At 57.1% G+C, this 16,842-nt stretch overlaps 1 protein-coding gene across 2 annotated transcripts in view; it reads right to left on the bottom strand.

Annotated features, from left to right (window-relative positions):
* The window catches only part of GUCY2F (guanylate cyclase 2F, retinal), a 720,767-nt gene that overhangs the window by 598,030 nt on the left and 105,895 nt on the right, over nt 1-16,842 (bottom strand). The window lies entirely within an intron of this gene.

Here is a 16,842-nt window from a genome sequence, read left to right as displayed (position 1 = left end):
TATGTAACTGATGTTTGTGTCTCGCTCTCTTGCGTCTCCCAAGGTCTGTTAGACACACGTCGCGGGGCGTGAGACCAGTTGGCCAACTGAGACTATTTACTTTGCAATAAACCCTAGCTTTTGGGAACACAACCTCGTGTCTGGCGTATCAGTTTGTGTGTGGTGACTCTGCCTTGTTTCCACATTCGAGAGTCTCTTAGGGGCCCCTTCAAGATGGCGCCCGAACAGGGACCCTCCCCCACTTGTTCCATCGTGTATGTTGCAAAATAAGGAAGGCGGTAAGAAAGGCGAGGACGGGATCGATCGAGCCGGGATCAAGAGGTGTTCGGGGCGGCCCTGCGTAAGCGATGAGACTCCTTTCTGCAGATCTGCACACAGCTGATCCCTGATCGACGTACCCGGCCAGTGAACAAGGAGGCGAGGGTCCCGAAACGAGGCAGAGCCAAGATATGCAGACACAACGTCATTGATTGCGTCAGTATACGGACGAATTGTGTCTTGGAAAGATAAATTGACTAATCAGGTGAGTCGTCCCCCGATTCATAAGTAATCCTGATATTGGTTGAGAGTTGATTTTGCAAAATCAAACACCCAGAGTAAGTTTGATTAACCAAGGGTAAGGTTAAAACATGCCTGGGGTATTGTCCATCCTAGTGGGGTTTTTCCGCTGCAGCGGACAGTCTTTGGCAACTGGCCAGGTTGCACCTCCGGGGGGAATGCCGGCTTATGATATGTATGTGAAATATGGTGTGGGAGCGATAATATTTTGTGAAATTTGGCATAAGCAAACCAGAAAGCAGGAAGATCTTCAGTGGCCGAGGAATGGGAGTTTTGAGATGGACCGAATAGATAACCTGGAAAAGGTTTTGATAAGTAAAAAAACACGCCCCACAGCACTCGATATCCTTAGAGTTTTGAGGAGGGAAGCGATGGTCCGATTTAGAAGTAGAGAGAAACATGCGTGCAGGCATAAATCGAAATCAGAAAAGGAGGAGTGGAGTAATAGCTTGAGGAAAGCAAATAGATGCGACCAGTTAACCCTTTAAGTGCCAAGGACGAGGTATCTCGTCCTTGGAAGTGCACACGCAGTGCCAAGGACGAGATAGCTCGTCCTTTTTGGCACCTTGTTTTGAGCGATCCCTGCAAAGCAGGGATCGCTCAAAACTGTAATCCAACCCCCGGGCTATGTGAGGGGGAGGTCCCCCCTCACTGCCCGGGGGTTGGATTTCCTTCAGTTTCAAGCCGACGTGCGTGACGCACGTCGGCGTGAAACTGAAAGTAATTTCAACGCAGCAGCCATTTTCGGCTGCTGCGTTGGAGAGAGAAGGTGAGTCCCCTTCTTCTTCCGCCTCGATCTCCGGCTGTATTTCAAGCCGGAGATCGAGGCGGGTACCGTTGGAAAGGGGAGATTCTCCCCTTTCCAACGGTACCCATTGTGTGGCTTTGCTGCTCGCGGATCGGGCGCAGGGCGCCTCGATCCGCGGGCAGCAACGTCACGGATCAAAGCAGATCCTTTTGTGACGCGTGGGGGAGGGGGGGCTGCTTACTAGGTAAGCGGCCCCCTTCCCCCGTGGCCCCAAAGCATGGGGCCACAGCGCCAGGGACCCCTGGGGGCAGATGATCACTGCCCCCAGGGGTGGGGGAAAAAAAAAAAAAAAAAATCGAGGGAAGGAGGGAGGTGGGACGGGGTTTTGGGCCCTGGGGCCCACTGGGCCACCAGGGATTGAGCTAAAAGTGGTGTCCCTGGAAATGGGACTTTCTCCCCTTTCCAGGGACACCACTCATATGCCGCATTGCTGGTCACGGATCAGCGCAGAGCGCTGATCCGTGACCAGCAACCCACTGAACCACCATGGATCTGTTTGTGAGTTGGGGGAGAGGGGGGCTGCTTCAAGTAAGCAGCCCTCTCCCCCCCCCCCCGGCCCCCAAAGCATGGGGACACATGAAAATGTACCCTGGGCGCAGATGGCTGGCCATCTGCCCCCAGGGAAATATATAAAAAAAAAATAATAATAATCTGAGGGATGGGGGGAGGTGGGAGGGGGTTTGGGGTCCTGGGGCCCACTAGGCCACCAGGGATTGAACAGAAAGTGGTGTCCCTGGAAAGGGGACTTTCTCCCCTTTCCAAGGACACCACATATGAGGCATTGCTGGTCACGGATCGGCGCAGAGCGCTCGATCCGTGACCAGCAACCCACTAGACTACCATGGATCTCTTTGTGAGGTGGGGGGGGAAGGGGGCTGCTTCAAGTCAGCAGCCCTCTCCCCCCTCCCGACCCCAAAGCATGGGGGCACGTGCATGTGAACCCTGGGGCAGATGGCTGACCATCTGCCCCAAGGGAATGTAAAATGAAAAAAAAAAATTGAAATGATGGGAAACAGGGGTGGGGGAAGGGGTGGGGGCCACTAGCCACCATGGATTTTTTTACTGAATGAAAGGGGGGTGTCCCCCCATGGGAGGGTACCCCCCCAACCGAAGTAGAAAGGGGGCACCCCTTGTAACCCTCCCTGGGGGCAGATATCTGCTCCTAGGAAGGGGCATCTGACCCCATGGAGGGATGCATGAGGTGGGCCCCCCCTATCTGCCCCCAGGGAGGGTTGCATGAGGTGGGGCCCTCCATTTGGGGTGGGGGGGGTTGAGGGTCACCCCCCGTTGCGGTACATCAGGCGCTGCCAATTTAGGGTGGCCCTCAGCCCCCCCTAAAAAGCAGCCTGTGATTTTGCATTTTGTTTTTTGTTTACCCAACTTGGCTTGGTGCAGATGGCCACATTAGTGTGGCTATCTGCCCCCAGGGTGCCCAAACCCTACTGGCCCATCTATTGGGGGTCCTGCCCCACCTTTTGGGGTGGCCCTCTCCCCCCTCACCCCAAATGGAGGTGGGGTGTACCTCACGCAGCCGTTTGGAGGAGGCCCAGGGAGGCCTGCATGAGGTGTGTCCCCCAGCCATTGGGGGTGGGGCGGGGGGGGCACCCCAAAAGGTGGGGCAGGACCCCCAATAGATGGGGCAGTAAGGTTTGGGCACCCTGGGGGCAGATAGCCACACTAATGGGCCCATCTGCACCAAGACAAGTTGGGTAAACAAAAAAAAATATACAAAATCACAGGCTGCTTTTTAGGGGGTCTGAGGGCCACCCTAAATTGGCAGCGCCTGATGTACCGCAACGGGGGGTGACCCTCAACCCCCCCCCCACCCCAAATGGAGGGCCCCACCTCATGCAACCCTCCCTGGGGGCAGATAGGGGGGGCACCACCTCATGCATCCCTCCCTGGGGTCAGATGCCCCTTCCTAGGAGCAGATATCTGCCCCCAGGGAGGGTTGCATGAGGTGGGGCCCTCCATTTGGGGTGGGGGGGGGGGTTGAGGGCCACCCCCCGTTGCGGTACATCAGGCGCTGCCAATTTAGGGTGGCCCCCAGCCCCCCCTAAAAAGCAGCCTGTGAATTTGCATTTTGTTTTTTGTTTACCCAACTTTGCTTGCTGCAGATGGGCCCATTAGTGTGGCTATCTGCCCCCAGGGTGCCCAAACCCTACTGGCCCATCTATTGGGGGTCCTGCCCCACCTTTTGGGGTGGCCCTCTCCCCCCTCACCCCAAATGGAGGTGGGGTGTACCTCACACAGCCGTTTGGAGGAGGCCCAGGGAGGCCTGCATGAGGTGTGTCCCCCAGCCATTGGGGGTGGGGCGGGGGGGCACCCCAAAAGGTGGGGCAGGACCCCCAATAGATGGGGCAGTAAGGTTTGGGCACCCTGGGGGCAGATAGCCACACTAATGGGCCCATCTGCACCAAGCCAAGTTGGGTAAACAAAAAAAAATATACAAAATCACAGGCTGCTTTTTAGGGGGGGCTGAGGGCCACCCTAAATTGGCAGCGCCTGATGTACCGCAACGGGGGGTGACCCTCAACCCCCCCCCACCCCAAATGGAGGGCCCCACCTCATGCAACCCTCCCTGGGGGCAGATAGGGGGGGCACCACCTCATGCATCCCTCCCTGGGGTCAGATGCCCCTTCCTAGGAGCAGATATCTGCCCCCAGGGAGGGTTGCATGAGGTGGGGCCCTCCATTTGGGGTGGGGGGGGTTGAGGGTCACCCCCCGTTGCGGTACATCAGGCGCTGCCAATTTAGGGTGGCCCCCCCTAAAAAGAAGCCTGTGATTTAGCATTTTGTTTTTTGTTTACCCAACTTTGCTTGCTGCAGATGGGCCCATTAGTGTGGCTATCTGCCCCCAGGGTGCCCAAACCCTACTGGCCCATCTATTGGGGGTCCTGCCCCACCTTTTGGGGTGCCCCCCCCACCCCACCCCCAATGGCTGGGGGACACACCTCATGCAGGCCTCCCTGGGCCTCCTCCAAACGGCTGCGTGAGGTACACCCCACCTCCATTTGGGGTGAGGGGGGAGAGGGCCACCCCAAAAGGTGGGGCAGGACCCCCAATAGATGGGCCAGTAGGGTTTGGGCACCCTGGGGGCAGATAGCCACACTAATGAGCCCATCTGCAGCAAGGAAAGTTGGGTAAACAAAAAACAAAATGCTAAATCACAGGCTGCTTTTTAGGGGGGGCTGGGGGCCACCCTAAATTGGCAGCGCCTGATGTACCGCAACGGGGGGTGACCCTCAACCCCCCCCACCCCAAATGGAGGGCCCCACCTCATGCAACCCTCCCTGGGGGCAGATAGGGGGGGCACCACCTCATGCATCCCTCCCTGGGGTCAGATGCCCCTTCCTAGGAGCAGATATCTGCCCCCAGGGAGGGTTGCATGAGGTGGGGCCCTCCATTTGGGGTGGGGGGGGGTTGAGGGCCACCCCCCGTTGCGGTACATCAGGCGCTGCCAATTTAGGGTGGCCCCCAGCCCCCCCTAAAAAGCAGCCTGTGAATTTGCATTTTGTTTTTTGTTTACCCAACTTTGCTTGCTGCAGATGGGCCCATTAGTGTGGCTATCTGCCCCCAGGGTGCCCAAACCCTACTGGCCCATCTATTGGGGGTCCTGCCCCACCTTTTGGGGTGGCCCTCTCCCCCTCACCCCAAATGGAGGTGGGGTGTACCTCACACAGCCGTTTGGAGGAGGCCCAGGGAGGCCTGCATGAGGTGTGTCCCCCAGCCATTGGGGGTGGGGCGGGGGGGGCACCCCAAAAGGTGGGGCAGGACCCCCAATAGATGGGGCAGTAAGGTTTGGGCACCCTGGGGGCAGATAGCCACACTAATGGGCCCATCTGCACCAAGCCAAGTTGGGTAAACAAAAAAAAATATACAAAATCACAGGCTGCTTTTAAGGGGGGGCTGAGGGCCACCCTAAATTGGCAGCGCCTGATGTACCGCAACGGGGGGTGACCCTCAACCCCCCCCCCACCCCAAATGGAGGGCCCCACCTCATGCAACCCTCCCTGGGGGCAGATAGGGGGGGCACCACCTCATGCATCCCTCCCTGGGGTCAGATGCCCCTTCCTAGGAGCAGATATCTGCCCCCAGGGAGGGTTGCATGAGGTGGGGCCCTCCATTTGGGGTGGGGGGGGGTTGAGGGCCACCCCCCGTTGCGGTACATCAGGCGCTGCCAATTTAGGGTGGCCCCCAGCCCCCCCTAAAAAGCAGCCTGTGATTTAGCATTTTGATTTTTGTTTACCCAACTTGGCTTGCTGCAGATGGCCACATTAGTGTGGCTATCTGCCCCCAGGGTGCCCAAACCCTACTGGCCCATCTATTGGGGGTCCTGCCCCACCTTTTGGGGTGGCCCTCTCCCCCCTCACCCCAAATGGAGGTGGGGTGTACCTCACGCAGCCGTTTGGAGGAGGCCCAGGGAGGCCTGCATGAGGTGTGTCCCCCAGCCATTGGGGGTGGGGCGGGGGGGGGGCACCCCAAAAGGTGGGGCAGGACCCCCAATAGATGGGGCAGTAAGGTTTGGGCACCCTGGGGGCAGATAGCCACACTAATGGGCCCATCTGCACCAAGACAAGTTGGGTAAACAAAAAAAAATATACAAAATCACAGGCTGCTTTTTAGGGGGGGCTGAGGGCCACCCTAAATTGGCAGCGCCTGATGTACCGCAACGGGGGGTGACCCTCAACCCCCCCCTCACCCCAAATGGAGGGCCCCACCTCATGCAACCCTCCCTGGGGGCAGATAGGGGGGGCACCACCTCATGCATCCCTCCCTGGGGTCAGATGCCCCTTCCTAGGAGCAGATATCTGCCCCCAGGGAGGGTTGCATGAGGTGGGGCCCTCCATTTGGGGTGGGGGGGTTGAGGGCCACCCCCCGTTGCGGTACATCAGGCGCTGCCAATTTAGGGTGGCCCCCAGCCCCCCCTAAAAAGCAGCCTGTGAATTTGCATTTTGTTTTTTGTTTACCCATCTTTGCTTGCTGCAGATGGGCCCATTAGTGTGGCTATCTGCCCCCAGGGTGCCCAAAACCTACTGGCCCATCTATTGGGGGTCCTGCCCCACCTTTTGGGGTGGCCCTCTCCCCCCTCACCCCAAATGGAGGTGGGGTGTACCTCACACAGCCGTTTGGAGGAGGCCCAGGGAGGCCTGCATGAGGTGTGTCCCCCAGCCATTGGGGGTGGGGCGGGGGAGGGGGCACCCCAAAAGGTGGGGCAGGACCCCCAATAGATGGGGCAGTAAGGTTTGGGCACCCTGGGGGCAGATAGCCACACTAATGGGCCCATCTGCACCAAGCCAAGTTGGGTAAACAAAAAAAAATATACAAAATCACAGGCTGCTTTTTAGGGGGGGCTGAGGGCCACCCTAAATTGGCAGCGCCTGATGTACCGCAACGGGGGGTGACCCTCAACCCCCCCCACCCCAAATGGAGGGCCCCACCTCATGCAACCCTCCCTGGGGGCAGATAGGGGGGGCACCACCTCATGCATCCCTCCCTGGGGTCAGATGCCCCTTCCTAGGAGCAGATATCTGCCCCCAGGGAGGGTTGCATGAGGTGGGGCCCTCCATTTGGGTTGGGGGGGGGGTTGAGGGCCACCCCCCGTTGCGGTACATCAGGCGCTGCCAATTTAGGGTGGCCCCCAGCCCCCCCTAAAAAGCAGCCTGTGATTCAGCATTTTGTTTTTTGTTTACCCAACTTTGCTTGCTGCAGATGGGCCCATTAGTGTGGCTATCTGCCCCCAGGGTGCCCAAACCCTACTGGCCCATCTATTGGGGGTCCTGCCCCACCTTTTGGGGTGGCCCTCTCCCCCCTCACCCCAAATGGAGGTGGGGTGTACCTCACACAGCCGTTTGGAGGAGGCCCAGGGAGGCCTGCATGAGGTGTGTCCCCCAGCCATTGGGGGTGGGGCGGGGGGGGGGCACCCCAAAAGGTGGGGCAGGACCCCCAATAGATGGGGCAGTAAGGTTTGGGCACCCTGGGGGCAGATAGCCACACTAATGGGCCCATCTGCACCAAGCCAAGTTGGGTAAACAAAAAAAAATATACAAAATCACAGGCTGCTTTTTAGGGGGGGCTGAGGGCCACCCTAAATTGGCAGCGCCTGATGTACCGCAACGGAGAGTGACCCTCAACCCCCCCCCACCCCAAATGGAGGGCCCCACCTCATGCAACCCTCCCTGGGGCAGATAGGGGGGGCACCACCTCATGCATCCCTCCCTGGGGTCAGATGCCCCTTCCTAGGAGCAGATATCTGCTGATTCCCACGGGTGTCCTCTTTTCGAAAATGCCTGGGGTTCCCTGTTTTCCTCGGTGGCTTGGACACCCGAGGCCCATATCTGTAAGTTGCGCCGCTCGGCAGAATGTCTGAGATTTCCCTCTGCCAACAGACTTGGGGTTACTTGTGTTTTAGGCTTTCCCCTTGGCGGCCAGGTAGGTGCACCCACACATGTGAGGTACCGTTTTCATCGGGACACCTGTGGGAACGCGGGACGGTAGGCCATGTGTTGTGGGGGGCGTGTTTCGATGGGTGCGGCGAGCGAAAGGTGCGGAAAAAGCGTTTTTTTCCCCACATTTCCGACTTTGCAGGGCTGTCTGGGTAAAAAAATCTGGGGCGATGGGCGCAAATCACACCTCTGCGGATTCCCACGGGTGTCCTCTTTTCGAAAATGCCTGGGGTTCCCTGTTTTCCTCGGTGGCTTGGACACCCGAGGCCCATATCTGTAAGTTGCACCGCTCGGCAGAATGTCTGAGATTTCCCTCTGCCAACAGACTTGGGGTTACTTGTGTTTTAGGCTTTCCCCTTGGCGGCCAGGTAGGTGCACCCACACATGTGAGGTACCGTTTTCATCGGGACACCTGTGGGAACGCGGGACGGTAGGCCATGTGTTGTGGGGGGCGTGTTTCGATGGGTGCGGCGAGCGAAAGGTGCGGAAAAAGCGTTTTTTTCCCCACATTTCCGACTTTGCAGGGCTGTCTGGGTAAAAAAATCTGGGGCGATGGGCGCAAATCACACCTCTGCGGATTCCCACGGGTGTCCTCTTTTCGAAAATGCCTGGGGTTCCCTGTTTTCCTCGGTGGCTTGGACACCCGAGGCCCATATCTGTAAGTTGCGCCGCTCGGCAGAATGTCTGAGATTTCCCTCTGCCAACAGACTTGGGGTTACTTGTGTTTTAGGCTTTCCCCTTGGCGGCCAGGTAGGTGCACCCACACATGTGAGGTACAGTTTTCATCGGGACACCTGTGGGAACGCGGGACGGTAGGCCATGTGTTGTGGGGGGCGTGTTTCGATGGGTGCGGCGAGCGAAAGGTGCGGAAAAAGCGTTTTTTTCCCCACATTTCCGACTTTGCAGGGCTGTCTGGGTAAAAAAATCTGGGGCGATGGGCGCAAATCACACCTCTGCGGATTCCCACGGGTGTCCTCTTTTCGAAAATGCCTGGGGTTCCCTGTTTTCCTCGGTGGCTTGGACACCCGAGGCCCATATCTGTAAGTTGCGCCGCTCGGCAGAATGTCTGAGATTTCCCTCTGCCAACAGACTTGGGGTTACTTGTGTTTTAGGCTTTCCCCTTGGCGGCCAGGTAGGTGCACCCACACATGTGAGATACCGTTTTCATCGGGACACCTGTGGGAACGCGGGACGGTAGGCCATGTGTTGTGGGGGGCGTGTTTCGATGGGTGCGGCGAGCGAAAGGTGCGGAAAAAGCGTTTTTTTCCCCACATTTCCGACTTTGCAGGGCTGTCTGGGTAAAAAAATCTGGGGCGATGGGCGCAAATCACACCTCTGCGGATTCCCACGGGTGTCCTCTTTTCGAAAATGCCTGGGGTTCCCTGTTTTCCTCGGTGGCTTGGACACCCGAGGCCCATATCTGTAAGTTGCGCCGCTCGGCAGAATGTCTGATATTTCCCTCTGCCAACAGACTTGGGGTTACTTGTGTTTTAGGCTTTCCCCTTGGCGGCCAGGTAGGTGCACCCACACATGTGAGGTACCGTTTTCATCGGGACACCTGTGGAAACGCGGGACGGTAGGCCATGTGTTGTGGGGGGCGTGTTTCGATGGGTGCGGCGAGCGAAAGGTGCGGAAAAAGCGTTTTTTTCCCCACATTTCCGACTTTGCAGGGCTGTCTGGGTAAAAAAATCTGGGGCGATGGGCGCAAATCACACCTCTGCGGATTCCCACGGGTGTCCTCTTTTCGAAAATGCCTGGGGTTCCCTGTTTTCCTCGGTGGCTTGGACACCCGAGGCCCATATCTGTAAGTTGCGCCGCTCGGCAGAATGTCTGAGATTTCCCTCTGCCAACAGACTTGGGGTTACTTGTGTTTTAGGCTTTCCCCTTGGCGGCCAGGTAGGTGCACCCACACATGTGAGGTACCGTTTTCATCGGGACACCTGTGGGAACGCGGGACGGTAGGCCATGTGTTGTGGGGGGCGTGTTTCGATGGGTGCGGCGAGCGAAAGGTGCGGAAAAAGCGTTTTTTTCCCCACATTTCCGACTTTGCAGGGCTGTCTGGGTAAAAAAATCTGGGGCGATGGGCGCAAATCACACCTCTGCGGATTCCCACGGGTGTCCTCTTTTCGAAAATGCCTGGGGTTCCCTGTTTTCCTCGGTGGCTTGGACACCCGAGGCCCATATCTGTAAGTTGCGCCGCTCGGCAGAATGTCTGAGATTTCCCTCTGCCAACAGACTTGGGGTTACTTGTGTTTTAGGCTTTCCCCTTGGCGGCCAGGTAGGTGCACCCACACATGTGAGGTACCGTTTTCATCGGGACACCTGTGGGAACGCGGGACGGTAGGCCATGTGTTGTGGGGGGCGTGTTTCGATGGGTGCGGCGAGCGAAAGGTGCGGAAAAAGCGTTTTTTTCCCCACATTTCCGACTTTGCAGGGCTGTCTGGGTAAAAAAATCTGGGGCGATGGGCGCAAATCACACCTCTGCGGATTCCCACGGGTGTCCTCTTTTCGAAAATGCCTGGGGTTCCCTGTTTTCCTCGGTGGCTTGGACACCCGAGGCCCATATCTGTAAGTTGCGCCGCTCGGCAGAATGTCTGAGATTTCCCTCTGCCAACAGACTTGGGGTTACTTGTGTTTTAGGCTTTCCCCTTGGCGGCCAGGTAGGTGCACCCACACATGTGAGGTACCGTTTTCATCGGGACACCTGTGGGAACGCGGGACGGTAGGCCATGTGTTGTGGGGGGCGTGTTTCGATGGGTGCGGCGAGCGAAAGGTGCGGAAAAAGCGTTTTTTTCCCCACATTTCCGACTTTGCAGGGCTGTCTGGGTAAAAAAATCTGGGGCGATGGGCGCAAATCACACCTCTGCGGATTCCCACGGGTGTCCTCTTTTCGAAAATGCCTGGGGTTCCCTGTTTTCCTCGGTGGCTTGGACACCCGAGGCCCATATCTGTAAGTTGCGCCGCTCAGCAGAATGTCTGAGATTTCCCTCTGCCAACAGACTTGGGGTTACTTGTGTTTTAGGCTTTCCCCTTGGCGGCCAGGTAGGTGCACCCACACATGTGAGGTACCGTTTTCATCGGGACACCTGTGGGAACGCGGGACGGTAGGCCATGTGTTGTGGGGGGCGTGTTTCGATGGGTGCGGCGAGCGAAAGGTGCGGAAAAAGCGTTTTTTTCCCCACATTTCCGACTTTGCAGGGCTGTCTGGGTAAAAAAATCTGGGGCGATGGGCGCAAATCACACCTCTGCGGATTCCCACGGGTGTCCTCTTTTCGAAAATGCCTGGGGTTCCCTGTTTTCCTCGGTGGCTTGGACACCCGAGGCCCATATCTGTAAGTTGCGCCGCTCGGCAGAATGTCTGAGATTTCCCTCTGCCAACAGACTTGGGGTTAATTGTGTTTTAGGCTTTCCCCTTGGCGGCCAGGTAGGTGCACCCACACATGTGAGGTACCGTTTTCATCGGGACATCTGTGGGAACGCGGGACGGTAGGCCATGTGTTGTGGGGGGCGTGTTTCGATGGGTGCGGCGAGCGAAAGGTGCGGAAAAAGCGTTTTTTTCCCCACATTTCCGACTTTGCAGGGCTGTCTGGGTAAAAAAATCTGGGGCGATGGGCGCAAATCACACCTCTGCGGATTCCCACGGGTGTCCTCTTTTCGAAAATGCCTGGGGTTCCCTGTTTTCCTCGGTGGCTTGGACACCCGAGGCCCATATCTGTAAGTTGCGCCGCTCGGCAGAATGTCTGAGATTTCCCTCTGCCAACAGACTTGGGGTTACTTGTGTTTTAGGCTTTCCCCTTGGCGGCCAGGTAGGTGCACCCACACATGTGAGGTACCGTTTTCATCGGGACACCTTTGGGAACGCGGGACGGTAGGCCATGTGTTGTGGGGGGCGTGTTTCGATGGGTGCGGCGAGCGAAAGGTGCGGAAAAAGCGTTTTTTTCCCCACATTTCCGACTTTGCAGGGCTGTCTGGGTAAAAAAATCTGGGGCGATGGGCGCAAATCACACCTCTGCGGATTCCCACGGGTGTCCTCTTTTCGAAAATGCCTGGGGTTCCCTGTTTTCCTCGGTGGCTTGGACACCCGAGGCCCATATCTGTAAGTTGCGCCGCTCGGCAGAATGTCTGAGATTTCCCTCTGCCAACAGACTTGGGGTTACTTGTGTTTTAGGCTTTCCCCTTGGCGGCCAGGTAGGTGCACCCACACATGTGAGGTACCGTTTTCATCGGGACACCTGTGGGAACGCGGGACGGTAGGCCATGTGTTGTGGGGGGCGTGTTTCGATGGGTGCGGCGAGCGAAAGGTGCAGAAAAAGCGTTTTTTTCCCCACATTTCCGACTTTGCAGGGCTGTCTGGGTAAAAAAATCTGGGGCGATGGGCGCAAATCACACCTCTGCGGATTCCCACGGGTGTCCTCTTTTCGAAAATGCCTGGGGTTCCCTGTTTTCCTCGGTGGCTTGGACACCCGAGGCCCATATCTGTAAGTTGCGCCGCTCGGCAGAATGTCTGAGATTTCCCTCTGCCAACAGACTTGGGGTTACTTGTGTTTTAGGCTTTCCCCTTGGCGGCCAGGTAGGGGCACCCACACATGTGAGGTACCGTTTTCATCGGGACACCTGTGGGAACGCGGGACGGTAGGCCATGTGTTGTGGGGGGCGTGTTTCGATGGGTGCGGCGAGCGAAAGGTGCGGAAAAAGCGTTTTTTTCCCCACATTTCCGACTTTGCAGGGCTGTCTGGGTAAAAAAATCTGGGGCGATGGGCGCAAATCACACCTCTGCGGATTCCCACGGGTGTCCTCTTTTTGAAAATGCCTGGGGTTCCCTGTTTTCCTCGGTGGCTTGGACACCCGAGGCCCATATCTGTAAGTTGCGCCGCTCGGCAGAATGTCTGAGATTTCCCTCTGCCAACAGACTTGGGGTTACTTGTGTTTTAGGCTTTCCCCTTGGCGGCCAGGTAGGTGCACCCACACATGTGAGGTACCGTTTTCATCGGGACACCTGTGGGAACGCGGGACGGTAGGCCATGTGTTGTGGGGGGCGTGTTTCGATGGGTGCGGCGAGCGAAAGGTGCGGAAAAAGCGTTTTTTTCCCCACATTTCCGACTTTGCAGGGCTGTCTGGGTAAAAAAATCTGGGGCGATGGGCGCAAATCACACCTCTGCGGATTCCCACGGGTGTCCTCTTTTCGAAAATGCCTGGGGTTCCCTGTTTTCCTTGGTGGCTTGGACACCCGAGGCCCATATCTGTAAGTTGCGCCGCTCGGCAGAATGTCTGAGATTTCCCTCTGCCAACAGACTTGGGGTTACTTGTGTTTTAGGCTTTCCCCTTGGCGGCCAGGTAGGTGCACCCACACATGTGAGGTACCGTTTTCATCGGGACACCTGTGGGAACGCGGGACGGTAGGCCATGTGTTGTGGGGGGCGTGTTTCGATGGGTGCGGCGAGCGAAAGGTGCGGAAAAAGCGTTTTTTTCCCCACATTTCCGACTTTGCAGGGCTGTCTGGGTAAAAAAATCTGGGGCGATGGGCGCAAATCACACCTCTGCGGATTCCCACGGGTGTCCTCTTTTCGAAAATGCCTGGGGTTCCCTGTTTTCCTCGGTGGCTTGGACACCCGAGGCCCATATCTGTAAGTTGCGCCGCTCGGCAGAATGTCTGAGATTTCCCTCTGCCAACAGACTTGGGGTTACTTGTGTTTTAGGCTTTCCCCTTGGCGGCCAGGTAGGTGCACCCACACATGTGAGGTACCGTTTTCATCGGGACACCTGTGGGAACGCGGGACGGTAGGCCATGTGTTGTGGGGGGCGTGTTTCGATGGGTGCGGCGAGCGAAAGGTGCGGAAAAAGCGTTTTTTTCCCCACATTTCCAACTTTGCAGGGCTGTCTGGGTAAAAAAATCTGGGGCGATGGGCGCAAATCACACCTCTGCGGATTCCCACGGGTGTCCTCTTTTCGAAAATGCCTGGGGTTCCCTGTTTTCCTCGGTGGCTTGGACACCCGAGGCCCATATCTGTAAGTTGCGCCGCTCGGCAGAATGTCTGAGATTTCCCTCTGCCAACAGACTTGGGGTTACTTTTGTTTTAGGCTTTCCCCTTGGCGGCCAGGTAGGTGCACCCACACATGTGAGGTACCGTTTTCATCGGGACACCTGTGGGAACGCGGGACGGTAGGCCATGTGTTGTGGGGGGCGTGTTTCGATGGGTGCGGCGAGCGAAAGGTGCGGAAAAAGCGTTTTTTTCCCCACATTTCCGACTTTGCAGGGCTGTCTTCTGGGTAAAAAAATCTGGGGTGATGGGCGCAAATCACACCTCTGCGGATTCCCACGGGTGTCCTCTTTTCGAAAATGCCTGGGGTTCCCTGTTTTCCTCGGTGGCTTGGACACCCGAGGCCCATATCTGTAAGTTGCGCCGCTCGGCAGAATGTCTGAGATTTCCCTCTGCCAACAGACTTGGGGTTACTTGTGTTTTAGGCTTTCCCCTTGGCGGCCAGGTAGGTGCACCCACACATGTGAGGTACCGTTTTCATCGGGACACCTGTGGGAACGCGGGACGGTAGGCCATGTGTTGTGGGGGGCGTGTTTCGATGGGTGCGGCGAGCGAAAGGTGCGGAAAAAGCGTTTTTTTCCCCACATTTCCGACTTTGCAGGGCTGTCTGGGTAAAAAAATCTGGGGCGATGGGCGCAAATCACACCTCTGCGGATTCCCACAGGTGTCCTCTTTTCGAAAATGCCTGGGGTTCCCTGTTTTCCTCGGTGGCTAGGACACCCGAGGCCCATATCTGTAAGTTGCGCCGCTCGGCAGAATGTCTGAGATTTCCCTCTGCCAACAGACTTGGGGTTACTTGTGTTTTAGGCTTTCCCCTTGGCGGCCAGGTAGGTGCACCCACACATGTGAGGTACCGTTTTCATCGGGACACCTGTGGGAACGCGGGACGGTAGGCCATGTGTTGTGGGCGGCGTGTTTCGATGGGTGCGGAGAGCGAAAGGTGCGGAAAAAGCGTTTTTTTCCCCACATTTCCGACTTTGCAGGGCTGTCTGGGTAAAAAAATCTGGGGCGATGGGCGCAAATCACACCTCTGCGGATTCCCACGGGTGTCCTCTTTTCGAAAATGCCTGGGGTTCCCTGTTTTCCTCGGTGGCTTGGACACCCGAGGCCCATATCTGTAAGTTGCGCCGCTCGGCAGAATGTCTGAGATTTCCCTCTGCCAACAGACTTGGGGTTACTTGTGTTTTAGGCTTTCCCCTTGGCGGCCAGGTAGGTGCACCCACACATGTGAGGTACCGTTTTCATCGGGACACCTGTGGGAACGCGGGACGGTAGGCCATGTGTTGTGGGGGGCGTGTTTCGATGGGTGCGGCGAGCGAAAGGTGCGGAAAAAGCGTTTTTTTCCCCACATTTCCGACTTTGCAGGGCTGTCTGGGTAAAAAAATCTGGGGCGATGGGCGCAAATCACACCTCTGCGGATTCCCACGGGTGTCCTCTTTTCGAAAATGCCTGGGGTTCCCTGTTTTCCTCGGTGGCTTGGACACCCGAGGCCCATATCTGTAAGTTGCGCCGCTCGGCAGAATGTCTGAGATTTCCCTCTGCCAACAGACTTGGGGTTACTTGTGTTTTAGGCTTTCCCCTTGGCGGCCAGGTAGGTGCACCCACACATGTGAGGTACCGTTTTCATCGGGACACCTATGGGAACGCGGGACGGTAGGCCATGTGTTGTGGGGGGCGTGTTTCGATGGGTGCGGCGAGCGAAAGGTGCGGAAAAAGCGTTTTTTTCCCCACATTTCCGACTTTGCAGGGCTGTCTGGGTAAAAAAAATCTGGGGCGATGGGCGCAAATCACACCTCTGCGGATTCCCACGGGTGTCCTCTTTTCGAAAATGCCTGGGGTTCCCTGTTTTCCTCGGTGGCTTGGACACCCGAGGCCCATATCTGTAAGTTGCGCCGCTCGGCAGAATGTCTGAGATTTCCCTCTGCCAACAGACTTGGGGTTACTTGTGTTTTAGGCTTTCCCCTTGGCGGCCAGGTAGGTGCACCCACACATGTGAGGTACCGTTTTCATCGGGACACCTGTGGGAACGCGGGACGGTAGGCCATGTGTTGTGGGGGGCGTGTTTCGATGGGTGCGGCGAGCGAAAGGTGCGGAAAAAGCGTTTTTTCCCCCACATTTCCGACTTTGCAGGGCTGTCTGGGTAAAAAAATCTGGGGCGATGGGCGCAAATCACACCTCTGCGGATTCCCACGGGTGTCCTCTTTTCGAAAATGCCTGGGGTTCCCTGTTTTCCTCGGTGGCTTGGACACCCGAGGCCCATATCTGTAAGTTGCGCCGCTCGGCAGAATGTCTGAGATTTCCCTCTGCCAACAGACTTGGGGTTACTTGTGTTTTAGGCTTTCCCCTTGGCGGCCAGGTAGGTGCACCCACACATGTGAGGTACCGTTTTCATCGGGACACCTGTGGGAACGCGGGACGGTAGGCCATGTGTTGTGGGGGGCGTGTTTCGATGGGTGCGGCGAGCGAAAGGTGCGGAAAAAGCGTTTTTTTCCCCACATTTCCGACTTTGCAGGGCTGTCTGGGTAAAAAAATCTGGGGGGATGGGCGCAAATCACACCTCTGCGGATTCCCACGGGTGTCCTCTTTTTGAAAATGCCTGGGGTTCCCTGTTTTCCTCGGTGGCTTGGACATCCGAGGCCCATATCTGTAAGTTGCGCCGCTCGGCAGAATGTCTGAGATTTCCCTCTGCCAACAGACTTGGGGTTACTTGTGTTTTAGGCTTTCCCCTTGGCGGCCAGGTAGGTGCACCCACACATGTGAGGTACCGTTTTCATCGGGACACCTGTGGGAACGCGGGACGGTAGGCCATGTGTTGTGGGGGGCGTGTTTCGATGGGTGCGGCGAGCGAAAGGTGCGGAAAAAGCGTTTTTTTCCCCACATTTCCGACTTTGCAGGGCTGTCTGGGTAAAAAAATCTGGGGCGATGGGCGCAAATCACACCTCTGCGGATTCCCACGGGTGTCCTCTTTTCGAAAATGCCTGGGGTTCCCTGTT

This window comes from Ambystoma mexicanum, chromosome 5p (genome assembly GCF_040938575.1).
Source record: "Ambystoma mexicanum isolate Mex_15411 chromosome 5p, UKY_AmexF1_1, whole genome shotgun sequence".
In the NCBI taxonomy this organism is placed as follows: Eukaryota; Metazoa; Chordata; class Amphibia; order Caudata; family Ambystomatidae; genus Ambystoma; species Ambystoma mexicanum.
This window is presented reverse-complemented; position numbering and strand designations above follow the sequence as displayed.